The following is a 27,500-nucleotide window of genomic DNA, read 5'->3' as shown; positions in this document are numbered from 1 at the left end:
TGGTGTCCATCCCCATGGTGTCCACCCCCATGGTGTCCATCCCCATGGTGTCCATCCCCATGGTGTCCATCCCCATGGTGTCCATCCCCATGGTGTCCATCCCCATGGTGTCCATCCCCATGGTGTCCATCCCTATGGTGTCCATCCCCATGGTGTCCATCCCCATGGTGTCCATCCCCATGGTGTCCATCCCCATGGTGTCCATCCCCATGGTGTCCATCCCCATGGTGTCCATCCCCATGGTGTCCATCCCTATGGTGTCCATCCCCATGGTGTCCATCCCCATGGTGTCCATCCCTATGGTGTCCATCCCTATGGTGTCCATCCCCATGGTGTCCATCCCTATGGTGTCCATCCCTATGGTGTCCATCCCTATGGTGTCCATCCCCATGGTGTCCATCCCCATGGTGTCCATCCCCATGGTGTCCTAGTTTCCAGTATATTGTGTGCAGAGTGAATCATTTGGTCCCATACAGAGGATGTGAGCGGAGTCCCGCTCATCGTTCATGGAGCCTACAAAGGAAATACATTGTGAAGCATTTGAGAGTATGACGCAATAGGCTGGTAGGGACATAAAGAGCTCATTATTTAAACAACATGTTGTTGTATTAAATCATTATTGTCTATACATTGAACATATAGGCTGTGACTTACTTAGAATTAAATACAAATGAAAAAAAAAATGACTTATTACAAGTGCCTTTTGAATTCGGTTTTAGAATGAATTCCTAGAAACGGGAGTTTGGCCAGTCTGTCTTCAGGCTCATGTGATGGTTCCTGTGGAGACGGACAGCAGTCTGTCTTCAGGCTCATGTGATGGTTCCTGTGGAGACGGACAGCAGTCTGTCTTCAGGCTCATGTGATGGTTCCTGTGGAGACGGACAGCAGTCTGTCTTCAGGCTCATGTGATGGTTCCTGGAGAGCAGGACAGCAGTCTGTCTTCAGGCTCATGTGATGGTTCCTGGAGAGACGGACAGCAGTCTGTCTTCAGGCTCATGTGATGGTTCCTGGAGAGACGGACAGCAGTCTGTCTTCAGGCTCATGTGATGGTTCCTGTAGAGACGGACAGCAGTCTGTCTTCAGGCTCATGTGATGGTTCCTGGAGAGACGGACAGCAGTCTGTCTTCAGGCTCATGTGATGGTTCCTGGAGAGACGGAGAGCAGTCTGTCTTCAGGCTCATGTGATGGTTCCTGGAGAGACGGACAGCAGTCTGTCTTCAGGCTCATGTGATGGTTCCTGGAGAGACGGAGAGCAGTCTGTCTTCAGGCTCATGTGATGGTTCCTGGAGAGACGGACAGCAGTCTGTCTTCAGGCTCATGTGATGGTTCCTGGAGAGACGGACAGCAGTCTGTCTTCAGGCTCATGTGATGGTTCCTGGAGAGACGGACAGCAGTCTGTCTTCAGGCTCATGTGATGGTTCCTGGGGAGACGGACAGCAGTCTGTCTTCAGGCTCATGTGATGGTTCCTGGAGAGCCGGACAGCAGTCTGTCTTCAGGCTCATGTGATGGTTCCTGGAGAGACGGACAGCAGTCTGTCTTCAGGCTCATGTGATGGTTCCTGGAGAGACGGACAGCAGTCTGTCTTCAGGCTCATGTGATGGTTCCTGGAGAGACGGACAGCAGTCTGTCTTCAGGCTCATGTGATGGTTCCTGGGGAGACGGACAGCAGTCTGTCTTCAGGCTCATGTGATGGTTCCTGGAGAGCCGGACAGCAGTCTGTCTTCAGGCTCATGTGATGGTTCCTGGAGAGACGGACAGCAGTCTGTCTTCAGGCTCATGTGATGGTTCCTGGAGAGCCGGACAGCAGTCTGTCTTCAGGCTCATGTGATGGTTCCTGGGGAGACGGACAGCAGTCTGTCTTCAGGCTCATGTGATGGTTCCTGGAGAGCCGGACAGCAGTCTGTCTTCAGGCTCATGTGATGGTTCCTGGGGAGCCGGCCAACAGATTATTTTCTCCACACTTTCAGAGCCTCTGGGGATGCTAAACATCCTTTACGCCACTCTTACCAGGCTGGGCAGAGATGCAGAATTGTTTTTACATTTTTCTATAGGTAGACCTAAAGGTTTTTAGGCGACAATTAAATAAACAATCAGAACGGAAAGCTCCTCCTATTCTTTAACTGACTTGCCTAGTTAAATAAAGGTTAAATAGAAAAAATAAAAAAATAAACTTGTTCGCTGCCAAGTGGAAATTATATCCCTTGTGGTTCAGTTGTTAGAGCGTGGCGTTTCAACACAGGGTTGTTGGTTCGATTCCCACTGGGGGAACAGTACGGGAAAAAGTACAACAATGTATGTACTCACTGCTGTAAGTCCCTCTGCATAAGACTGTCTGCTAAATGACTAAAATGGAACAATGAAAATACCAGGAGCCTGACTAGAATTACAGGCCTACCCGTAGAGGTTACTGGTCCTCCATCTTGGATCTGGCGTGGAGAGTAATGAATAAGCATTCATTGAATAATAATCTCTTTAATGATGCGTAGGCTAGTTTCCCTCTCACTGCTTTCTGCGGTATTAGCCAGCTAATGGTGACACCTTCAGCAGGCCATTTGGCTTTGTTTCATATGGTGATTAGCAGTATTACCATGGTCTAACTGACTGGAGAGGACTGGTGATTACAGTATTACCATGGTCTAACTGACTGGAGAGGACTGGTGATTACAGTATTACCATGGTCTAACTGACTGGAGAGGACTGGTGATTACAGTATTACCATGGTCTAACTGACTGGAGAGGACTGGTGATTACAGTATTACCATGGTCTAACTGACTGGAGAGGACTGGTGATTAGCAGTATTACCATGGTCTAACTGACTGGAGAGGACTGGTGATTATCAGTATTACCATGGTCTAACTGACTGGCGAGGACTGGTGATTACAGTATTACCATGGTCTAACTGACTGGCGAGGACTGGCGATTAGCAGTATTACCATGGTCTAACTGACTGGAGAGGACTGGTGATTAGCAGTATTACCATGGTCTAACTGACTGGAGATGACTGGTGATTACAGTATTACCATGGTCTAACTGACTGGCGAGGACTGGCGATTAGCAGTATTACCATGGTCTAACTGACTGGAGATGACTGGTGATTACAGTATTACCATGGTCTAACTGACTGGAGAGGACTGGCGATTACAGTATTACCATGGTCTAACTGACTGGAGAGGACTGGTGATTACAGTATTACCATGGTCTAACTGACTGGAGAGGACTGGTGATTACAGTATTACCATGGTCTAACTGACTGGAGAGGACTGGGGATTACAGTATTACCATGGTCTAACTGACTGGAGAGGACTGGTGATTACAGTATTACCATGGTCTAACTGACTGGCGAGGACTGGTGATTACAGTATTACCATGGTCTAACTGACTGGCGAGGACTGGTGATTACAGTATTACCATGGTCTAACTGACTGGCGAGGACTGGTGATTACAGTATTACCATGGTCTAACTGACTGGCGAGGACTGGCGATTAGCAGTATTACCATGGTCTAACTGACTGGCGAGGACTGGTGATTACAGTATTACCATGGTCTAACTGACTGGAGAGGACTGGTGATTAGCAGTATTACCATGGTCTAACTGACTGGAGAGGACTGGCGATTAGCAGTATTACCATGGTCTAACTGACTGGAGAGGACTGGTGATTACAGTATTACCATGGTCTAACTGACTGGAGAGGACTGGTGATTAGCAGTATTACCATGGTCTAACTGACTGGAGAGGACTGGTGATTACAGTATTACCATGGTCTAACTGACTGGAGAGGACTGGTGATTAGCAGTATTACCATGGTCTAACTGACTGGCGAGGACTGGTGATTAGCAGTATTACCATGGTCTAACTGACTGGCGAGGACTGGTGATTACAGTATTACCATGGTCTAACTGACTGGCGAGGACTGGCGATTAGCAGTATTACCATGGTCTAACTGACTGGAGAGGACTGGTGATTAGCAGTATTACCATGGTCTAACTGACTGGCGAGGACTGGTGATTACAGTATTACCATGGTCTAACTGACTGGAGAGGACTGGTGATTACAGTATTACCATGGTCTAACTGACTGGAGAGGACTGGTGATTACAGTATTACCATGGTCTAACTGACTGGCGAGGACTGGGGATTAGCAGTATTACCATGGTCTAACTGACTGGAGAGGACTGGTGATTACAGTATTACCATGGTCTAACTGACTGGAGAGGACTGGTGATTACAGTATTACCATGGTCTAACTGACTGGAGAGGACTGGTGATTAGCAGTATTACCATGGTCTAACTGACTGGCGAGGACTGGTGATTACAGTATTACCATGGTCTAACTGACTGGAGAGGACTGGGGATTACAGTATTACCATGGTCTAACTGACTGGAGAGGACTGGTGATTACAGTATTACCATGGTCTAACTGACTGGCGAGGACTGGTGATTACAGTATTACCATGGTCTAACTGACTGGAGAGGACTGGGGATTACAGTATTACCATGGTCTAACTGACTGGAGAGGACTGGGGATTACAGTATTACCATGGTCTAACTGACTGGAGAGGACTGGTGATTACAGTATTACCATGGTCTAACTGACTGGCGAGGACTGGTGATTACAGTATTACCATGGTCTAACTGACTGGAGAGGACTGGTGATTAGCAGTATTACCATGGTCTAACTGACTGGAGAGGACTGGTGATTATCAGTATTACCATGGTCTAACTGACTGGAGAGGACTGGCGATTAGCAGTATTACCATGGTCTAACTGACTGGAGAGGACTGGTGATTATCAGTATTACCATGGTCTAACTGACTGGAGAGGACTGGTGATTACAGTATTACCATGGTCTAACTGACTGGAGAGGACTGGGGATTAGCAGTATTACCATGGTCTAACTGACTGGCGAGGACTGGCGATTAGCAGTATTACCATGGTCTAACTGACTGGCGAGGACTGGGGATTACAGTATTACCATGGTCTAACTGACTGGAGAGGACTGGTGATTATCAGTATTACCATGGTCTAACTGACTGGGGAGGACTGGTGATTAGCAGTATTACCATGGTCTAACTGACTGGAGAGGACTGGTGATTACAGTATTACCATGGTCTAACTGACTGGCGAGGACTGGGGATTAGCAGTATTACCATGGTCTAACTGACTGGAGAGGACTGGTGATTACAGTATTACCATGGTCTAACTGACTGGAGAGGACTGGTGATTACAGTATTACCATGGTCTAACTGACTGGAGAGGACTGGTGATTAGCAGTATTACCATGGTCTAACTGACTGGAGAGGACTGGTGATTACAGTATTACCATGGTCTAACTGACTGGAGAGGACTGGTGATTACAGTATTACCATGGTCTAACTGACTGGAGAGGACTGGTGATTAGCAGTATTACCATGGTCTAACTGACTGGCGAGGACTGGTGATTACAGTATTACCATGGTCTAACTGACTGGAGAGGACTGGGGATTACAGTATTACCATGGTCTAACTGACTGGAGAGGACTGGTGATTACAGTATTACCATGGTCTAACTGACTGGCGAGGACTGGTGATTACAGTATTACCATGGTCTAACTGACTGGAGAGGACTGGGGATTACAGTATTACCATGGTCTAACTGACTGGAGAGGACTGGGGATTACAGTATTACCATGGTCTAACTGACTGGAGAGGACTGGTGATTACAGTATTACCATGGTCTAACTGACTGGCGAGGACTGGTGATTACAGTATTACCATGGTCTAACTGACTGGAGAGGACTGGTGATTAGCAGTATTACCATGGTCTAACTGACTGGAGAGGACTGGCGATTAGCAGTATTACCATGGTCTAACTGACTGGAGAGGACTGGTGATTATCAGTATTACCATGGTCTAACTGACTGGAGAGGACTGGTGATTACAGTATTACCATGGTCTAACTGACTGGAGAGGACTGGGGATTAGCAGTATTACCATGGTCTAACTGACTGGCGAGGACTGGCGATTAGCAGTATTACCATGGTCTAACTGACTGGCGAGGACTGGGGATTACAGTATTACCATGGTCTAACTGACTGGAGAGGACTGGTGATTATCAGTATTACCATGGTCTAACTGACTGGGGAGGACTGGTGATTAGCAGTATTACCATGGTCTAACTGACTGGAGAGGACTGGTGATTACAGTATTACCATGGTCTAACTGACTGGCGAGGACTGGGGATTACAGTATTACCATGGTCTAACTGACTGGCGAGGACTGGTGATTACAGTATTACCATGGTCTAACTGACTGGAGAGGACTGGTGATTACAGTATTACCATGGTCTAACTGACTGGAGAGGACTGGTGATTACAGTATTACCATGGTCTAACTGACTGGCGAGGACTGGGGATTACAGTATTACCATGGTCTAACTGACTGGCGAGGACTGGTGATTATCAGTATTACCATGGTCTAACTGACTGGAGAGGACTGGTGATTATCAGTATTACCATGGTCTAACTGACTGGCGAGGACTGGCGATTAGCAGTATTACCATGGTCTAACTGACTGGAGAGGACTGGCGATTAGCAGTATTACCATGGTCTAACTGACTGGAGAGGACTGGTGATTATCAGTATTACCATGGTCTAACTGACTGGAGAGGACTGGTGATTACAGTATTACCATGGTCTAACTGACTGGAGAGGACTGGGGATTAGCAGTATTACCATGGTCTAACTGACTGGCGAGGACTGGCGATTAGCAGTATTACCATGGTCTAACTGACTGGCGAGGACTGGCGATTAGCAGTATTACCATGGTCTAACTGACTGGCGAGGACTGGCGATTAGCAGTATTACCATGGTCTAACTGACTGGCGAGGACTGGTGATTAGCAGTATTACCATGGTCTAACTGACTGGCGAGGACTGGCGATTAGCAGTATTACCATGGTCTAACTGACTGGAGAGGACTTACGGTGTCTCTGAAAGCCTGAAGAGGATTTTCTGTATTGAATGAACTTCAGTGGTAGAGACACTTCACGTCCACTGAAGACTGGTGACTTCAGTGTGGTGAAACTGAATAGTTTCAGATAGAAATGTGATGAATAGGGCTGACATGATCGGCCTATTCTATGTGCCTAACAATCATAACTGTTCTACACAGTGCATTTCTACCTGAACGTGCTTTAGTGTTGCTCTCTTCTGAACAGGCCCCACTTTATAGATTCAGAACACAAGTTATTATAAAATATAATACCTTTCATTTAGAACAAACACTTAATTGAAAGACAATTTAAAAGTGATGGTGTTAAGTGGAGATGAGGCTCATGAGGTTGAGGAGTCTGACTGGAGACAGAGAGAGGAGACTGACTGGAGACAGAGAGAGGAGACTGACTGGAGACGGAGAGAGGAGACTGACTGGAGACGGAGAGAGGAGACTGACTGGAGACGGAGAAAGGAGACTTACAGGAGACGGAGAAAGGAGACTGACAGGAGATAGAGAGAGGAGACTGACTGGAGACGGAGAGAGGAGACTGACTGGAGACGGAGAGAGGAGACTGACAGGAGACAGAGAGAGGAGACTGACTGGAGATGGAGAGAGGAGACTGACTGGAGACGGAGAGAGGAGACTGACTGGAGACGGAGAAAGGAGACTGACAGGAGATAGAGAGAGGAGACTGACTGGAGACGGAGAGAGGAGACTGACTGGAGACGGAGAGAGGAGACTGACTGGATATGGAGAGAGGAGACTGACTGGAGATGGAGAGAGGAGACTGACTGGAGACGGAGAGAGGAGACTGACTGGAGATGGAGAGAGGAGACTGACTGGAGACGGACTGGAAATGGAGAGAGGAGACTGACTGGAGACGGAGAGAGGAGACTGACAGGAGACAGAGAGAGGCGACTGACAGGAGACAGAGAGAGGAGACTGACTGGAGATGGAGAGAGGAGACTGACTGGAGATGGAGAGAGGAGACTGACTGGAGACGGAGAGAGGAGACTGACTGGAGATGGAGAGAGGAGACTGACTGGAGACGGACTGGAAATGGAGAGAGGAGACTGACTGGAGACAGAGAGAGGAGACTGACAGGAGACAGAGAGAGGAGACTGACAGGAGACAGAGAGAGGAGACTGACTGGAGATGGAGAGAGGAGACTGACTGGAGATGGAGAGAGGAGACTGACTGGAGACGGAGAGAGGAGACTGACTGGAGACGGAGAGAGGAGACTGACTGGAGACAGAGAGAGGAGACTGACAGGAGACAGAGAGAGGAGACTGACTGGAGATGGAGAGAGGAGACTGACTGGAGACGGAGAGAGGAGACTGACTGGAGACTGAGAGAGGAGACTGACTGGAGACAGAGAGAGGAGACTGACTGGAGACGGAGAGAGGAGACTGACTGGAGACGGAGAGAGGAGACTGACTGGAGACGGAGAAAGGAGACTGACAGGAAACGGAGAAAGGAGACTGACAGGAGATAGAGAGAGGAGACTGACTGGAGACGGAGAGAGGAGACTGACTGGAGACGGAGAGAGGAGACTGACAGGAGACAGAGAGAGGAGACTGACAGGAGACAGAGAGAGGAGACTGACTGGAGATGGAGAGAGGAGACTGACTGGAGACGGAGAGAGGAGACTGACTGGAGACGGAGAAAGGAGACTGACAGGAGATAGAGAGAGGAGACTGACTGGAGACGGAGAGAGGAGACTGACTGGAGACGGAGAGAGGAGACTGACTGGAGACGGAGAGAGGAGACTGACTGGATATGGAGAGAGGAGACTGACTGGAGATGGAGAGAGGAGACTGACTGGAGACGGAGAGAGGAGACTGACTGGAGATGGAGAGAGGAGACTGACTGGAGACGGACTGGAAATGGAGAGAGGAGACTGACTGGAGACGGAGAGAGGAGACTGACAGGAGACAGAGAGAGGAGACTGACAGGAGACAGAGAGAGGAGACTGACTGGAGACAGAGAGAGGAGACTGACTGGAGATGGAGAGAGGAGACTGACTGGAGATGGAGAGAGGAGACTGACTGGAGACGGAGAGAGGAGACTGACTGGAGATGGAGAGAGGAGACTGACTGGAGACGGACTGGAAATGGAGAGAGGAGACTGACTGGAGACAGAGAGAGGAGACTGACAGGAGACAGAGAGAGGAGACTGACAGGAGACAGAGAGAGGAGACTGACTGGAGATGGAGAGAGGAGACTGACTGGAAATGGAGAGAGGAGACTGACTGGAGACGGAGAGAGGAGACTGACAGGAGACAGAGAGAGGAGACTGACAGGAGACAGAGAGAGGAGACTGACAGGAGACAGAGAGAGGAGACTGACTGGAGATGGAGAGAGGAGACTGACTGGAGATGGAGAGAGGAGACTGACTGGAGACGGAGAGAGGAGACTGACTGGAGATGGAGAGAGGAGACTGACTGGAGACGGACTGGAAATGGAGAGAGGAGACTGACTGGAGACAGAGAGAGGAGACTGACAGGAGACAGAGAGAGGAGACTGACTGGAGACGGAGAGAGGAGACTGACTGGAGACGGAGAGAGGAGACTGACTGGAGACGGAGAAAGGAGACTGACAGGAGACGGAGAAAGGAGACTGACAGGAGATAGAGAGAGGAGACTGACTGGAGACGGAGAGAGGAGACTGACTGGAGACGGAGAGAGGAGACTGACTGGAGACGGAGAGAGGAGACTGACTGGAGATGGAGAGAGGAGACTGACTGGAGACGGAGAGAGGAGACTGACTGGAGACAGAGAGAGGAGACTGACTGGAGACGGAGAGAGGAGACTGACTGGAGACGGAGAGAGGAGACTAACTGGAGATGGAGAGAGGAGACTGACTGGAGATGGAGAGAGGAGACTGACTGGAGATGGAGAGATGAGACTGACTGGAGATGGAGAGAGGAGACTGACAGGGGATAGAGAGAGGAGACTGACAGGAGACAGAGAGAGGAGACTGACAGGAGACAGAGAGAGGAGACTGACAGGAGACAGAGAGAGGAGACTGACAGGAGATAGAGAGAGGAGACTGACAGGGGATAGAGAGAGGAGACTGACAGGAGATAGAGAGAGGAGACTGACAGGAGATAGAGAGAGGAGACTGACAGGAGACAGAGAGAGGAGACTGACAGGAGACAGAGAGAGGAGACTGAAAGGAGATAGAGAGAGGAGACTGACAGGGGATAGAGAGAGGAGACTGACAGGAGATAGAGAGAGGAGACTGACAGGAGATAGAGAGAGGGCTTTGTACACTACGTGATGTCCTAACTTTATTGAGACGTACGTGATGTCCTAACTTTATTGAGACGTACGTGATGTCCTAACTTTATTGAGACGTACGTGATATCCTAACTTTATTGAGACGTACGTGATATCCTGACTTTATTGAGACGTACGTTATATCCTAACTTTATTGAGACAGGAGATGTGGAGTTCAGGATGTTTTAGTGAAGCAGGTTCTTGACACCTATGTTGATGCCTGAGGATTGTCAGACACAACTCGTAGTTCTCTCTCCCAACTAAATTAAATCACGTCTAGAATTAATACTGTCAAACGCTGTCGTTCTCTTCAACAGTCTTAATCAGTTTGACCTGCGGTGAGGTTTTCTGTCCGTGTTTAACTCTGTGGTGAAATCTCCTGCAGCTTCTCTCCTACAGTCTTAATGAACAGAAACGAAGGAAGCTCACACATCCTCTGGGAAGACATGACTTCCTCCCACACACGCGTGTTTTACCGCCCGCACACACGAACATGCGTACACACACACACACACACACACACACACACACACACACACACACACACACACACACACACACACACACACACACACACACACACATACAGTTCTGGGAGAGTGTGGAAACAGAGACAGAGGTGTTTTGTAAAGTGTGTGTGTTTTGTAAAATGTGTGTGTGTGTGTGTGTGTGTGTGTGTGTGTGTGTGTGTGTGTGTGTGTGTGTGTGTGTGTGTGTGTGTGTGTGTGTGTGTGTGTGTGTGTGTGTGTGTGTGTGTGTGTGTGTGAGAAGTAAAGAAATATGTTAAAGCCTCAGTCAGATATTTGGGCTGTCAGATCAGGAAACTGCTGTCTGCTGTATTCTGCTTGTGTTAACAACATCTCTCTGGCTTTCTCCATCTGTTGTGACAGGGATTTCTCTCTCTTTAAAAGTTGCCATTGTTTTGTCAATGTTTAGGAAACTTCCTGCGTGGCTCGTGGTTTATTGTCTCTGAATGTAATATTCCCTAAATGTAAAGTATCTGAATGTAATACTCCCTGAATGTAATATTCCCTAAATGTAAAGTATCTGAATGTAATACTCCCTCTCAATGTAAAGTATCTGAATGTAATACTCCCTCTCAATGTAAAGTCTCTGAATGTAATACTCCCTCAATGTAAAGTCTCTGAATGTAATACTCCCTCAATGTAAAGTCTCTGAATGTAATACCCCCTAAATGTAAAGTATCTGAATGTAATACCCCCTCAATGTAAAGTCTCTGAATGTAATACTCCCTAAATGTAAAGTCTCTGAATGTAATACTCCCTAAATGTAAAGTCTCTGAATGTAATACTCCCTCAATGTAAAGTCTCTGAATGTAATATTCCCTCAATGTAAAGTATCTGAATGTAATACTCCCTCAATGTAAAGTATATGAATGTAATACTCCCTAAATGTAAAGTCTCTGAATGCAATACTCCCTAAATGTAAAGTATCTGAATGTAATACTCCCTCAATGTAATACTCCCTAAATGTAAAGTCTCTGAATGTAATACTCCCTAAATGTAAAGTATATGAATGTAATACTCCCTCAATGTAATACTCCCTAAATGTAAAGTATCTGAATGTAATACTCCCTCAATGTAATACTCCCTAAATGTAAAGTATCTGAATGTAATACTCCCTCAATGTAAAGTCTCTGAATGTAAAACTCCCTAAATGTAAAGTCTCTGAATGTAATACTCCCTAAATGTAAAGTCTCTGAATGTAATACTCCCTAAATGTAAAGTATCTGAATGTAATACTCCCTCAATGTAATACTCCCTAAATGTAAAGTATCTGAATGTAATACTCCCTCAATGTAATACTCCCTAAATGTAAAGTATCTGAATGTAATACTCCCTAAATGTAAAGTATCTGAATGTAATACTCCCTCAATGTAATACTCCCTAAATGTAAAGTATCTGAATGTAATACTCCCTAAATGTAAAGTATCTGAATGTAATACTCCCTCAATGTAAAGTCTCTGAATGTAATACTCCCTAAATGTAAAGTATCTGAATGTAATACCCCCTAAATGTAAAGTCTCTGAATGTAATACTCCCTAAATGTAAAGTATCTGAATGTAATACTCCCCAATGTAAAGTCTCTGAATGTAATACTCCCTAAATGTAAAGTATCTGAATGTAATACTCCCTAAATGTAAAGTCTCTGAATGTAATACTCCCTCAATGTAAAGTATCTGAATGTAATACTCCCTAAATGTAAAGTATCTGAATGTAATACTCCCTCAATGTAAAGTCTCTGAATGTAATACTCCCTAAATGTAAAGTATCTGAATGTAATACCCCCTAAATGTAAAGTCTCTGGATGTAATACTCCCTAAATGTAAAGTATCTGAATGTAATACTCCCCAATGTAAAGTCTCTGAATGTAATACTCCCTAAATGTAAAGTATCTGAATGTAATACTCCCTAAATGTAAAGTCTCTGAATGTAATACCCCCTAAATGTAAAGTCTCTGAATGTAATACCCCCTAAATGTAAAGTCTCTCTGATTTTAGTTGTAGCTGGCATCATCCAGGCCCTTCCTTCCATGGCCAGTGTCCACAGTGGTCTGTTGATTTGAAATTAGCATGTCGTAAAGCAACGATTACCTACAGATATGAATAGTTTTAATAATGTCCTTCTCTCTGTTCCTCATAGCCTCCGTCTGTCACACACACACACACACACACACACACACACACACACACACACACACACACACACACACACACACACACACACACCCCGGGCCCCTCTGTTAGTGGGGTAATTACATGAAATAGCATGGTTTGTCCCCGGACGTTATTGCTTACATGCCTCGTAATGCCAGCCTTAAGGACACATCACTGTAAATAAGAGCTGAGTCGACTGCTTCAGCAAACAGCCTCGTTGTTCATACTACTATTATATATCTCTCGGCCACATTAGATAAACATGTTCAATTTAATTACTCGCCGTGTTCGTCCTTGGCCATTTATGAGACGGTTCCCAAACGGCACCCTATTCCCGGTATAGTGTACTTACCCCTATGGGCTCTGGTCAAAAGTAGTGCACTACCCCTATGGGTTCTGGTCAAAAGTAGTGCACTAGATAGGGAATAGGGTCCCATTTGGGCCGCTGACACGATTAATGTAGCCACAGATTAGAGCAACACCTAAAACACATCTCTAACGGTGTCGTGGTGTAAATCACGTTTATGGTCATCGTAGAGCAGCAGAGAATTACAGTAACATTAGTCGTGGTTTGGTTTGTTCCCTGGAGGCTTTTAGAAATGGATTTTGTCCAGTATAAATGTACATCTGCAGACATCTGCTGGGAATAACTGACGTTGCTGTTACTTCCCTGTTGGTCGATGTAGCTCTGCTGGTACTTCCCTGTTGGTCGACGTAGCTCTGCTGTTACTTCCCTGTTGGTCGATGTAGCTCTGCTGTTACTTCCCTGTTGGTCGATGTAGCTCTGCTGTTACTTCCCTGTTGGTCGACGTAGCTCTGCTGTTACTTCCCTGTTGGTCGACGTAGCTCTGCTGTTACTTCCCTGTTGGTCGACGTAGCGCTGGTGATTTGGTGTCTGTGTCGTCATCCCGTCATGTTGCCGTCATTCCAGATGAAATCGTCAATGTTGTTTTGTTTCAGGTTTTACATTTACAGTATAAACAATTACCATTGTTTTGTATGTTGTTCCTGATTACTTAAAATGCCTTAGATTTCTTCACATTCTATTGTGTTACATTGGGATTCAAATAGATGTAATTGTCAACAGTCTACACAAAATACTCTGTCAAAGTGGAAGAAACATAAAAAATTATATAATATAAATACTAAATTCATAAATGAAAAACACTACATGAACAACAGTGTGTGGACACCTGCACGTCGGACATCTCCTTCCAAAATCATGGGCATTAATGTGGAATTGGTCCCCCCTTTGCTGCTACTTAGCATAGATGTTGAGGTTCTGTTGTTTTACTTAGCCTAGATGTTGAGGTTCTGTTGTTTTACTTAGCCTAGATGTAGACGTTCTGTTGTTTTACTTAGCCTAGATGTAGACGTTCTGTTGTTTTACTTAGCCTAGATGTTGAGGTTCTGTTGTTTTACTTAGCCTAGATGTAGACGTTCTGTTGTTTTACTTAGCCTAGATGTTGAGGTTCTGTTGTTTTACTTAGCATAGATGTTGAGGTTCTGTTGTGTTACTTAGCCTAGATGTAGACGTTCTGTTGTTTTACTTAGCCTAGATGTTGAGGTTCTGTTGTTTTTCTTAGCCTAGATGTTGAGGTTCTGTTGTGTTACTTAGCCTAGATGTTGAGGTTCTGTTGTTTTACTTAGCCTAGATGTAGACGTTCTGTTGTTTTACTTAGCCTAGATGTAGACGTTCTGTTGTTTTACTTAGCCTAGATGTAGACGTTCTGTTGTTTTACTTAGCCTAGATGTAGACGTTCTGTTGTTTTACTTAGCCTAGATGTTGAGGTTCTGTTGTTTTACTTAGCATAGATGTTGAGGTTCTGTTGTGTTACTTAGCCTAGATGTAGACGTTCTGTTGTTTTACTTAGCCTAGATGTTGTTTTTCTTAGCCTAGATGTTGAGGTTCTGTTGTGTTACTTAGCCTAGATGTTGAGGTTCTGTTGTTTTACTTAGCCTAGATGTAGACGTTCTGTTGTTTTACTTAGCCTAGATGTAGACGTTCTGTTGTTTTACTTAGCCTAGATGTAGACGTTCTGTTGTTTTACTTAGCCTAGATGTAGACGTTCTGTTGTTTTACTTAGCCTAGATGTAGACGTTCTGTTGTTTTACTTAGCCTAGATGTAGACGTTCTGTTGTTTTACTTAGCCTAGATGTAGACGTTCTGTTGTTTTACTTAGCCTAGATGTAGACGTTCTGTTGTTTTACTTAGCCTAGATGTAGACGTTCTGTTGTTTTACTTAGCCTAGATGTAGACGTTCTGTTGTTTTACTTAGCCTAGATGTAGACGTTCTGTTGTTTTACTTAGCCTAGATGTAGACGTTCTGTTGTTTTATTTAGCCTAGATGTAGACGTTCTGTTGTTTTACTTAGCCTAGATGTAGACGTTCTGTTGTTTTACTTAGCCTAGATGTAGACGTTCTGTTGTTTTACTTAGCCTAGATGTAGACGTTCTGTTGTTTTACTTAGCCTAGATGTAGACGTTCTGTTGTTTTATTTAGCCTAGATGTAGACGTTCTGTTGTTTTACTTAGCCTAGATGTAGACGTTCTGTTGTTTTATTTAGCCTAGATGTAGACGTTCTGTTGTTTTACTTAGCCTAGATGTTGAGGTTCTGTTGTTTTACTTAGCCTAGATGTAGACGTTCTGTTGTTTTACTTAGCCTAGATGTAGACGTTCTGTTGTTTTACTTAGCCTAGATGTTGAGGTTCTGTTGTTTTTCTTAGCCTAGATGTTGAGGTTCTGTTGTGTTACTTAGCCTAGATGTAGACGTTCTGTTGTTTTACTTAGCCTAGATGTTGAGGTTCTGTTGTGTTACTTAGCCTAGATGTAGACGTTCTGTTGTTTTACTTAGCCTAGATGTTGAGGTTCTGTTGTTTTTCTTAGCCTAGATGTAGACGTTCTGTTGTTTTACTTAGCCTAGATGTTGAGGTTCTGTTGTGTTACTTAGCCTAGATGTAGACGTTCTGTTGTTTTACTTAGCCTAGATGTAGACGTTCTGTTGTTTTACTTAGCCTAGATGTTGAGGTTCTGTTGTGTTACTTAGCCTAGATGTAGACGTTCTGTTGTTTTACTTAGCCTAGATGTTGAGGTTCTGTTGTTTTTCTTAGCCTAGATGTAGACGTTCTGTTGTTTTACTTAGCCTAGATTTTGAGGTTCTGTTGTGTTACTTAGCCTAGATGTAGACGTTCTGTTGTTTTACTTAGCCTAGATGTTGAGGTTCTGTTGTTTTACTTAGCCTAGATGTAGACGTTCTGTTGTTTTACTTAGCCTAGATGTAGACGTTCTGTTGTTTTACTTAGCCTAGATGTAGACGTTCTGTTGTTTTATTTAGCCTAGATGTAGACGTTCTGTTGTGTTACTTAGCCTAGATGTAGACGTTCTGTTGTTTTACTTAGCCTAGATGTTGAGGTTCTGTTGTGTTACTTAGCCTAGATGTAGACGTTCTGTTGTTTTACTTAGCCTAGATGTTGAGGTTCTGTTGTTTTTCTTAGCCTAGATGTAGACGTTCTGTTGTTTTACTTAGCCTAGATGTAGACGTTCTGTTGTTTTACTTAGCCTAGATGTAGACGTTCTGTTGTTTTATTTAGCCTAGATGTAGACGTTCTGTTGTTTTACTTAGCCTAGATGTTGAGGTTCTGTTGTTTTTCTTAGCCTAGATGTAGACGTTCTGTTGTTTTACTTAGCCTAGATGTTGAGGTTCTGTTGTGTTACTTAGCCTAGATGTAGACGTTCTGTTGTTTTACTTAGCCTAGATGTTGAGGTTCTGTTGTTTTACTTAGCCTAGATGTAGACGTTCTGTTGTTTTACTTAGCCTAGATGTAGACGTTCTGTTGTTTTATTTAGCCTAGATGTTGACGTTCTGTTGTTTTATTTAGCCTAGATGTAGACGTTCTGTTGTTTTATTTAGCCTAGATGTAGACGTTCTGTTGTTTTATTTAGCCTAGATGTAGACGTTCTGTTGTTTTACTTAGCCTAGATGTAGACGTTCTGTTGTTTTATTTAGCCTAGATGTAGACGTTCTGTTGTTTTATTTAGCCTAGATGTAGACGTTCTGTTGTTTTATTTAGCCTAGATGTTGAGGTTCTGTTGTTTTATTTAGCCTAGATGTAGACGTTCTGTTGTTTTACTTAGCCTAGATGTTGACGTTCTGTTGTGTTACTTAGCCTAGATGTAGACGTTCTGTTGTTTTATTTAGCCTAGATGTAGACGTTCTGTTGTTTTACTTAGCCTAGATGTAGACGTTCTGTTGTTTTATTTAGCCTAGATGTTGACGTTCTGTTGTGTTACTTAGCCTAGATGTAGACGTTCTGTTGTTTTACTTAGCCTAGATGTAGACGTTCTGTTGTTTTACTTAGCCTAGATGTAGACGTTCTGTTGTTTTACTTAGCCTAGATGTAGACGTTCTGTTGTTTTACTTAGCCTAGATGTAGACGTTCTGTTGTTTTACTTAGCCTAGATGTAGACGTTCTGTTGTTTTACTTAGCCTAGATGTAGACGTTCTGTTGTTTTACTTAGCCTAGATGTAGACGTTCTGTTGTTTTACTTAGCCTAGATGTAGACGTTCTGTTGTTTTACTTAGCCTAGATGTAGACGTTCTGTTGTTTTACTTAGCCTAGATGTAGACGTTCTGTTGTTTTACTTAGCCTAGATGTAGACGTTCTGTTGTTTTATTTAGCCTAGATGTAGACGTTCTGTTGTTTTACTTAGCCTAGATGTAGACGTTCTGTTGTTTTACTTAGCCTAGATGTAGACGTTCTGTTGTTTTACTTAGCCTAGATGTAGACGTTCTGTTGTTTTACTTAGCCTAGATGTAGACGTTCTGTTGTTTTATTTAGCCTAGATGTAGACGTTCTGTTGTTTTACTTAGCCTAGATGTAGACGTTCTGTTGTTTTATTTAGCCTAGATGTAGACGTTCTGTTGTTTTACTTAGCCTAGATGTTGAGGTTCTGTTGTTTTACTTAGCCTAGATGTAGACGTTCTGTTGTTTTACTTAGCCTAGATGTAGACGTTCTGTTGTTTTACTTAGCCTAGATGTTGAGGTTCTGTTGTTTTTCTTAGCCTAGATGTTGAGGTTCTGTTGTGTTACTTAGCCTAGATGTAGACGTTCTGTTGTTATACTTAGCCTAGATGTTGAGGTTCTGTTGTGTTACTTAGCCTAGATGTAGACGTTCTGTTGTTTTACTTAGCCTAGATGTTGAGGTTCTGTTGTTTTTCTTAGCCTAGATGTAGACGTTCTGTTGTTTTACTTAGCCTAGATGTTGAGGTTCTGTTGTGTTACTTAGCCTAGATGTAGACGTTCTGTTGTTTTACTTAGCCTAGATGTAGACGTTCTGTTGTTTTACTTAGCCTAGATGTTGAGGTTCTGTTGTGTTACTTAGCCTAGATGTAGACGTTCTGTTGTTTTACTTAGCCTAGATGTTGAGGTTCTGTTGTTTTTCTTAGCCTAGATGTAGACGTTCTGTTGTTTTACTTAGCCTAGATTTTGAGGTTCTGTTGTGTTACTTAGCCTAGATGTAGACGTTCTGTTGTTTTACTTAGCCTAGATGTTGAGGTTCTGTTGTTTTACTTAGCCTAGATGTAGACGTTCTGTTGTTTTACTTAGCCTAGATGTAGACGTTCTGTTGTTTTACTTAGCCTAGATGTAGACGTTCTGTTGTTTTATTTAGCCTAGATGTAGACGTTCTGTTGTGTTACTTAGCCTAGATGTAGACGTTCTGTTGTTTTACTTAGCCTAGATGTTGAGGTTCTGTTGTGTTACTTAGCCTAGATGTAGACGTTCTGTTGTTTTACTTAGCCTAGATGTTGAGGTTCTGTTGTTTTTCTTAGCCTAGATGTAGACGTTCTGTTGTTTTACTTAGCCTAGATGTAGACGTTCTGTTGTTTTACTTAGCCTAGATGTAGACGTTCTGTTGTTTTATTTAGCCTAGATGTAGACGTTCTGTTGTTTTACTTAGCCTAGATGTTGAGGTTCTGTTGTTTTTCTTAGCCTAGATGTAGACGTTCTGTTGTTTTACTTAGCCTAGATGTTGAGGTTCTGTTGTGTTACTTAGCCTAGATGTAGACGTTCTGTTGTTTTACTTAGCCTAGATGTTGAGGTTCTGTTGTTTTACTTAGCCTAGATGTAGACGTTCTGTTGTTTTACTTAGCCTAGATGTAGACGTTCTGTTGTTTTACTTAGCCTAGATGTAGACGTTCTGTTGTTTTATTTAGCCTAGATGTTGACGTTCTGTTGTTTTACTTAGCCTAGATGTAGACGTTCTGTTGTTTTATTTAGCCTAGATGTAGACGTTCTGTTGTTTTATTTAGCCTAGATGTAGACGTTCTGTTGTTTTATTTAGCCTAGATGTAGACGTTCTGTTGTTTTACTTAGCCTAGATGTAGACGTTCTGTTGTTTTATTTAGCCTAGATGTAGACGTTCTGTTGTTTTATTTAGCCTAGATGTAGACGTTCTGTTGTTTTATTTAGCCTAGATGTTGAGGTTCTGTTGTTTTATTTAGCCTAGATGTAGACGTTCTGTTGTTTTACTTAGCCTAGATGTTGACGTTCTGTTGTGTTACTTAGCCTAGATGTAGACGTTCTGTTGTTTTATTTAGCCTAGATGTAGACGTTCTGTTGTTTTACTTAGCCTAGATGTAGACGTTCTGTTGTTTTATTTAGCCTAGATGTTGACGTTCTGTTGTGTTACTTAGCCTAGATGTAGACGTTCTGTTGTTTTACTTAGCCTAGATGTTGAGGTTCTGTTGTGTTACTTAGCCTAGATGTAGACGTTCTGTTGTTTTACTTAGCCTAGATGTTGAGGTTCTGTTGTTTTACTTAGCCTAGATGTAGACGTTCTGTTGTTTTACTTAGCCTAGATGTAGACGTTCTGTTGTTTTACTTAGCCTAGATGTAGACGTTCTGTTGTTTTATTTAGCCTAGATGTAGACGTTCTGTTGTGTTACTTAGCCTAGATGTAGACGTTCTGTTGTTTTACTTAGCCTAGATGTTGAGGTTCTGTTGTGTTACTTAGCCTAGATGTAGACGTTCTGTTGTTTTACTTAGCCTAGATGTTGAGGTTCTGTTGTTTTTCTTAGCCTAGATGTAGACGTTCTGTTGTTTTACTTAGCCTAGATGTAGACGTTCTGTTGTTTTACTTAGCCTAGATGTAGACGTTCTGTTGTTTTATTTAGCCTAGATGTAGACGTTCTGTTGTGTTACTTAGCCTAGATGTAGACGTTCTGTTGTTTTACTTAGCCTAGATGTTGAGGTTCTGTTGTGTTACTTAGCCTAGATGTAGACGTTCTGTTGTTTTACTTAGCCTAGATGTTGAGGTTCTGTTGTTTTTCTTAGCCTAGATGTAGACGTTCTGTTGTTTTACTTAGCCTAGATGTTGAGGTTCTGTTGTGTTACTTAGCCTAGATGTAGACGTTCTGTTGTTTTACTTAGCCTAGATGTTGAGGTTCTGTTGTTTTACTTAGCCTAGATGTAGACGTTCTGTTGTTTTACTTAGCCTAGATGTAGACGTTCTGTTGTTTTACTTAGCCTAGATGTAGACGTTCTGTTGTTTTATTTAGCCTAGATGTTGACGTTCTGTTGTGTTACTTAGCCTAGATGTAGACGTTCTGTTGTTTTATTTAGCCTAGATGTAGACGTTCTGTTGTTTTATTTAGCCTAGATGTAGACGTTCTGTTGTTTTATTTAGCCTAGATGTAGACGTTCTGTTGTTTTACTTAGCCTAGATGTAGACGTTCTGTTGTTTTATTTAGCCTAGATGTAGACGTTCTGTTGTTTTATTTAGCCTAGATGTTGAGGTTCTGTTGTTTTATTTAGCCTAGATGTAGACGTTCTGTTGTGTTACTTAGCCTAGATGTAGACGTTCTGTTGTTTTATTTAGCCTAGATGTTGACGTTCTGTTGTGTTACTTAGCCTAGATGTAGACGTTCCTTTGTTTTATTTAGCCTAGATGTAGACGTTCTGTTGTTTTACTTAGCCTAGATGTAGACGTTCTGTTGTTTTATTTAGCCTAGATGTTGACGTTCTGTTGTGTTACTTAGCCTAGATGTAGACGTTCTGTTGTTTTATTTAGCCTAGATGTAGACGTTCTGTTGTTTTATTTAGCCTAGATGTAGACGTTCTGTTGTTTTATTTAGCCTAGATGTAGACGTTCTGTTGTTTTACTTAGCCTAGATGTAGACGTTCTGTTGTTTTATTTAGCCTAGATGTAGACGTTCTGTTGTTTTATTTAGCCTAGATGTAGACGTTCTGTTGTTTTATTTAGCCTAGATGTTGAGGTTCTGTTGTTTTATTTAGCCTAGATGTAGACGTTCTGTTGTTTTACTTAGCCTAGATGTTGACGTTCTGTTGTGTTACTTAGCCTAGATGTTGAGGTTCTGTTGTTTTATTTAGCCTAGATGTAGACGTTCTGTTGTTTTACTTAGCCTAGATGTTGACGTTCTGTTGTGTTACTTAGCCTAGATGTAGACGTTCTGTTGTTTTATTTAGCCTAGATGTTGACGTTCTGTTGTGTTACTTAGCCTAGATGTAGACGTTCTGTTGTTTTATTTAGCCTAGATGTAGACGTTCTGTTGTTTTATTTAGCCTAGATGTAGACGTTCTGTTGTTTTATTTAGCCTAGATGTAGACGTTCTGTTGTTTTACTTAGCCTAGATGTAGACGTTCTGTTGTTTTATTTAGCCTAGATGTAGACGTTCTGTTGTTTTATTTAGCCTAGATGTAGACGTTCTGTTGTTTTATTTAGCCTAGATGTTGAGGTTCTGTTGTTTTATTTAGCCTAGATGTAGACGTTCTGTTGTTTTATTTAGCCTAGATGTAGACGTTCTGTTGTTTTATTTAGCCTAGATGTAGACGTTCTGTTGTTTTACTTAGCCTAGATGTAGAGGTTCTGTTGTTTTATTTAGCCTAGATGTAGACGTTCTGTTGTTTTTCTTAGCCTAGATGTAGACGTTCTGTTGTTTTACTTAGCCTAGATGTTGAGGTTCTGTTGTTTTTCTTAGCCTAGATGTAGACGTTCTGTTGTTTTACTTAGAAGCTGTGTTGTTGTTGTTGTTGTGAGCAATTGTTTTTATTGAGCAACTTCAACAGTACAATCAATGGCAAACAATACCACGTTGGGTAGTTGTTATGTGGTAGTTAGGTTGTAGTTGGGTGGTAGTTGGATAGTTGTTGGGTGGTTGTTGGGTGGTAGTTGCGTAGTTGTTTGGTAGTAGTTGGGTAGTTTTTGGGTGGTAGTTGGGTGGTAGTTGGGTGGTTGTTGGGTGGTAGTTGGGTAGTAGTTGGGTGGTTGTTGGGTAGTAGTTGGGTGGTTGTTGGGTGGTAGTTGGGTGGTTGTTGGGTGGTTGTTGGGTGGTTGTTGGGTAGTAGTTGGGTGGTTGTTGGGTAGTAGTTGGGTGGTTGTTGGGTAGTAGTTGGGTGGTTGTTGGGTAGTAGTTGGGTGGTTGTTGGGTAGTAGTTGGGTAGTAGTTGGGTGGTTGTTGGGTAGTAGTTGGGTGGTTGTTGTGTAGTAGTTGGGTGGTTGTTGGGTAGTAGTTGGGTGGTAGTTGGGTGGTTGTTGTGTGGTTGTTGGGTGGTTGTTGGGTGATAGTTGGGTGGTTGTTGGGTAGTAGTTGGGTGGTTGTTGGGTAGTAGTTGGGTGGTTGTTGGGTAGTAGTTGGGTGGTTGTTGGGTGGTTGTTGGGTGGTTGTTGGGTGGTTGTTGGGTGGTTGTTGGGTGGTTGTTGGGTAGTAGTTGGGTGGTTGTTGGGTGGTTGTTGGGTGGTAGTTGGGTGGTTGTTGGGTAGTTGTTGTGTGGTAGTTGGGTGGTTGTTGGGTAGTAGTTGGGTGGTTGTTGGGTGGTTGTTGGGTGGTAGTTGGGTGGTTGTTGGGTGGTTGTTGGGTGGTTGTTGGGTAGTTGTTGTGTGGTAGTTGGGTGGTTGTTGGGTAGTAGTTGGGTAGTTGTTGGGTGGTTGTTGGGTGGTTGTTGGGTGGTTGTTGGGTGGTAGTTGGGTGGTAGTTGGGTGGTTGTTGGGTAGTTGTTGGGTGGTAGTTGGGTGGTAGTTGTTGTGTGGTAGTTGGGTGGTTGTTGGGTGGTTGTTGGGTGGTTGTTGGGTGGTTGTTGGGTAGTAGTTGGGTGGTTGTTGGGTGGTTGTTGGGTGGTAGTTGGGTGGTTGTTGGGTAGTTGTTGGGTGGTAGTTGTTGTGTGGTAGTTGGGTGATAGTTGTGTAGTTGTTGGGTAGTTGTTGGGTGGTAATTGGGTGGTAGTTGGGTGGGCGATGTGGCAGTGATCAGGACATGTGTCTTAATAGACTGTCTGCTAATCAACCAGTAACAGAGAGCAGCCAAGCACAGCTACAACTCACCTGAGACTGAGTCAGTCTGGAGGCTGCTGGCAACCACACACACACACACACACACACACACACACACACACACACACACACACACACACACTAGAGCTGTGGTCCTTTATAATAAATACTGGCTGTGATTGTGCTGTCCATCTGGGACCAGTCTTATTAGCATGACTTCTACCAGCCAGCCAGCCACACACACGCACACACACACACACACACACACACACACACACACACACACCGTGTTCTGTCCCGTTGCTGTATGAAAAGTCTATTTTCCAGTTGGCAGGCAGCGTCCTGCTCCAGTATATTAGATGTTCAGTCAGTCCCTGTCCATACCACCCACTGGTAGACAGGACTAACACAACAAAGGGACCAAGTGCTACATGTTAACTTCCTCCCCGGCTGCTCACCTTTACCTGGAGCTGATTGTTCAGCCTATCAGAGAGGCCTGGGATGTGTTAATACATGATGTATTGTTCTGTTGAATGGACTACAGCTGGCTGTTCTGCTAGAGCTGCCTTGTAGGTCAAAGGTGGCGTACCGTTCACACAGTCTCTCTCCCGGTCAGTACGTAGTGGGGTGCTGTTCACACAGTCTCTCTCCCGGTCAGTACGTAGTGGGGTACCGTTCACACAGTCTCTCTCCCGGTCAGTACGTAGTGGGGTACCGTTCACACAGTCTCTCTCCCGGTCAGTACGTAGTGGGGTACCGTTCACACAGTCTCTCTCCCGGTCAGTACGTAGTGGGGTGCTGTTCACACAGTCTCTCTCCCGGTCAGTACGTAGTGGGGTACCGTTCACACAGTCTCTCTCCCGGTCAGTACGTAGTGGGGTGCTGTTCACACAGTCTCTCTCCCGGTCAGTACGTAGTGGGGTACCGTTCACACAGTCTCTCTCCCGGTCAGTACGTAGTGGGGTGCTGTTCACACAGTCTCTCTCCCGGTCAGTACGTAGTGGGGTGCTGTTCACACAGTCTCTCTCCCGGTCAGTACGTAGTGGGGTGCTGTTCACACAGTCTCTCTCCCGGTCAGTACGTAGTGGGGAGCCGTTCACACAGTCTCTCTCCCGGTCAGTACGTAGTGGGGTGATGTTCACACAGTCTCTCTCCCGGTCAGTACGTAGTGGGGTGATGTTCACACAGTCTCTCTCCCGGTCAGTACGTAGTGGGGAGCCGTTCACACAGTCTCTCTCCCGGTCAGTACGTAGTGGGGTGATGTTCACACAGTCTCTCTCCCGGTCAGTACGTAGTGGGGTGCTGTTCACACAGTCTCTCTCCCGGTCAGTACGTAGTGGGGTGCTGTTCACACAGTCTCTCTCCCGGTCAGTACGTAGTGGGGAGCCGTTCACACAGTCTCTCTCCCGGTCAGTACGTAGTGGGGTGCTGTTCACACAGTCTCTCTCCCGGTCAGTACGTAGTGGGGAGCCGTTCACACAGTCTCTCTCCCGGTCAGTACGTAGTGGGGTGCTGTTCACACAGTCTCTCTCCCGGTCAGTACGTAGTGGGGTGCTGTTCACGCAGTCTCTCTCCCGGTCAGTACGTAGTGGGGTGCTGTTCACACAGTCTCTCTCCCAGTCAGTACGTAGTGGGGAGCCGTTCACACAGTCTCTCTCCCGGTCAGTACGTAGTGGGGTGCTGTTCAAACAGTCTCTCTCCCGGTCAGTACGTAGTGGGGAGCCGTTCACACAGTCTCTCTCCCGGTCAGTACGTAGTGGGGTGCTGTTCACACAGTCTCTCTCCCGGTCAGTACGTAGTGGGGTGCTGTTCACGCAGTCTCTCTCCCGGTCAGTACGTAGTGGGGTACTGTTCACACAGTCTCTCTCCCGGTCAGTACGTAGTGGGGTGCTGTTCACACAGTCTCTCTCCCGGTCAGTACGTAGTGGGGTACTGTTCACACAGTCTCTCTCCCGGTCAGTACGTAGTGGGGTGATGTTCACACAGTCTCTCTCCCGGTCAGTACGTAGTGGGGTACTGTTCACACAGTCTCTCTCCCGGTCAGTACGTAGTGGGGAGCCGTTCACACAGTCTCTCCCGGTCAGTACGTAGTGGGGTGCTGTTCACACAGTCTCTCTCCCGGTCAGTACGTAGTGGGGTGCTGTTCACTCAGTCTCTCTCCCGGTCAGTACGTAGTGGGGAGCTGTTCACACAGTCTCTCTCCCGGTCAGTACGTAGTGGGGTGCTGTTCACACAGTCTCTCTCCCGGTCAGTACGTAGTGGGGTGCTGTTCACACAGTGTCTCTCCCGGTCAGTACGTAGTGGGGTGCCGTTCACACAGTCTCTCTCCCGGTCAGTACGTAGTGGGGTGCCGTTCACACAGTCTCTCTCCCGGTCAGTACGTAGTGGGGTGTCGTTCACACAGTCTCTCTCCCGGTCAGTACGTAGTGGGGTGCTGTTCACACAGTCTCTCTCCCGGTCAGTACGTAGTGGGGAGCTGTTCACACAGTCTCTCTCCCGGTCAGTACGTAGTGGGGTGCTGTTCACACAGTCTGTCTCCCGGTCAGTACGTAGTGGGGTACCGTTCACACAGTCTCTCTCTCGGTCAGTACGTAGTGGGGTGTCGTTCACACAGTCTCTCTCCCGGTCAGTACGTAGTGGGGTGCTGTTCACACAGTCTCTCTCCCGGTCAGTACGTAGTGGGGTGCTTTTCACACAGTCTCTCTCCCGGTCAGAACATAGTGGGGTGCTGTTCACACAGTCTCTCTCCCGGTCAGTACGTAGTGGGGAGCCGTTCACACAGTCTCTCTCCCGGTCAGTACGTAGTGGGGTGCTGTTCAAACAGTCTCTCTCCCGGTCAGTACGTAGTGGGGAGCCGTTCACACAGTCTCTCTCCCGGTCAGTACGTAGTGGGGTGCTGTTCACACAGTCTCTCTCCCGGTCAGTACGTAGTGGGGTGCTGTTCACGCAGTCTCTCTCCCGGTCAGTACGTAGTGGGGTACTGTTCACACAGTCTCTCTCCCGGTCAGTACGTAGTGGGGTGCTGTTCACACAGTCTCTCTCCCGGTCAGTACGTAGTGGGGTACTGTTCACACAGTCTCTCTCCCGGTCAGTACGTAGTGGGGTGATGTTCACACAGTCTCTCTCCCGGTCAGTACGTAGTGGGGTACTGTTCACACAGTCTCTCTCCCGGTCAGTACGTAGTGGGGAGCCGTTCACACAGTCTCTCCCGGTCAGTACGTAGTGGGGTGCTGTTCACACAGTCTCTCTCCCGGTCAGTACGTAGTGGGGTGCTGTTCACTCAGTCTCTCTCCCGGTCAGTACGTAGTGGGGAGCTGTTCACACAGTCTCTCTCCCGGTCAGTACGTAGTGGGGTACCGTTCACACAGTCTCTCTCTCGGTCAGTACGTAGTGGGGTGTCGTTCACACAGTCTCTCTCCCGGTCAGTACGTAGTGGGGTGCTGTTCACACAGTCTCTCTCCCGGTCAGTACGTAGTGGGGTGCTTTTCACACAGTCTCTCTCCCGGTCAGAACATAGTGGGGTGCTGTTCACACAGTCTGTCTCCCGGTCAGTACGTAGTGGGGTACCGTTCACACAGTCTCTCTCTCGGTCAGTACGTAGTGGGGTGCTGTTCACACAGTCTCTCTCCCGGTCAGTACGTAGTGGGGTGCTTTTCACACAGTCTCTCTCCCGGTCAGAACATAGTGGGGTGCTGTTCACACAGTCTGTCTCCCGGTCAGTACGTAGTGGGGTACCGTTCACACAGTCTCTCTCTCGGTCAGTACGTAGTGGGGTTGCTGGAAGGGTTTTAGCATGGTCTCCTGGCCCTCCAGCTGTCCCAGTGTGCCGTGCTGCGGATGCCGTGGCAACACCATGGTGATGGGCACAGCACCCTGGGTGGCGTTGTAGTTCATGTCCAAGAGACACATCTTTCCCCTGGTAGATGATGTGTCTGTTGAATAGGAACATAATGGAGCTCCCCTCCAGTCCCCTCTGGGGTGAGGATGGACAACCAAGAGACACATCTTTCCCCTGGTAGATGATGTGTCTGTTGAATAGGAACATAATGGAGCTCCCCTCCAGTCCTCTCTGGGGTGAGGATGGACAACCAAGACCTAACAGGCCGTTTCTCTTTGTGAAATGGAAAATATTAGTTAGAAGAGAGAGAGAGTTTAGTGATGTGTTCATTTGTTAGGTAATTAATGCTAGAGTTGTTTTTTATTTTTTTTAATTTGAAGCATACCTGAATGAGATGATGATGATATCTCTAGCAGAAATACAGCTTCTTGGAATCATTATAAA

At 45.2% G+C, this 27,500-nt stretch overlaps 1 protein-coding gene across 3 annotated transcripts in view; it reads left to right on the top strand.

Annotated features, from left to right (window-relative positions):
- cdkal1 (CDK5 regulatory subunit associated protein 1-like 1) overlaps positions 1-27,500 on the top strand; it is a 1,024,035-nt gene that overhangs the window by 640,749 nt on the left and 355,786 nt on the right. The window lies entirely within an intron of this gene.

This window comes from Salvelinus alpinus, chromosome 4 (assembly GCF_045679555.1).
Source record: "Salvelinus alpinus chromosome 4, SLU_Salpinus.1, whole genome shotgun sequence".
Classification (NCBI taxonomy): Eukaryota; Metazoa; Chordata; class Actinopteri; order Salmoniformes; family Salmonidae; genus Salvelinus; species Salvelinus alpinus.
Note: the sequence above shows the minus strand (reverse complement) of the source record. Positions and strands in the feature narration are given on the sequence as shown.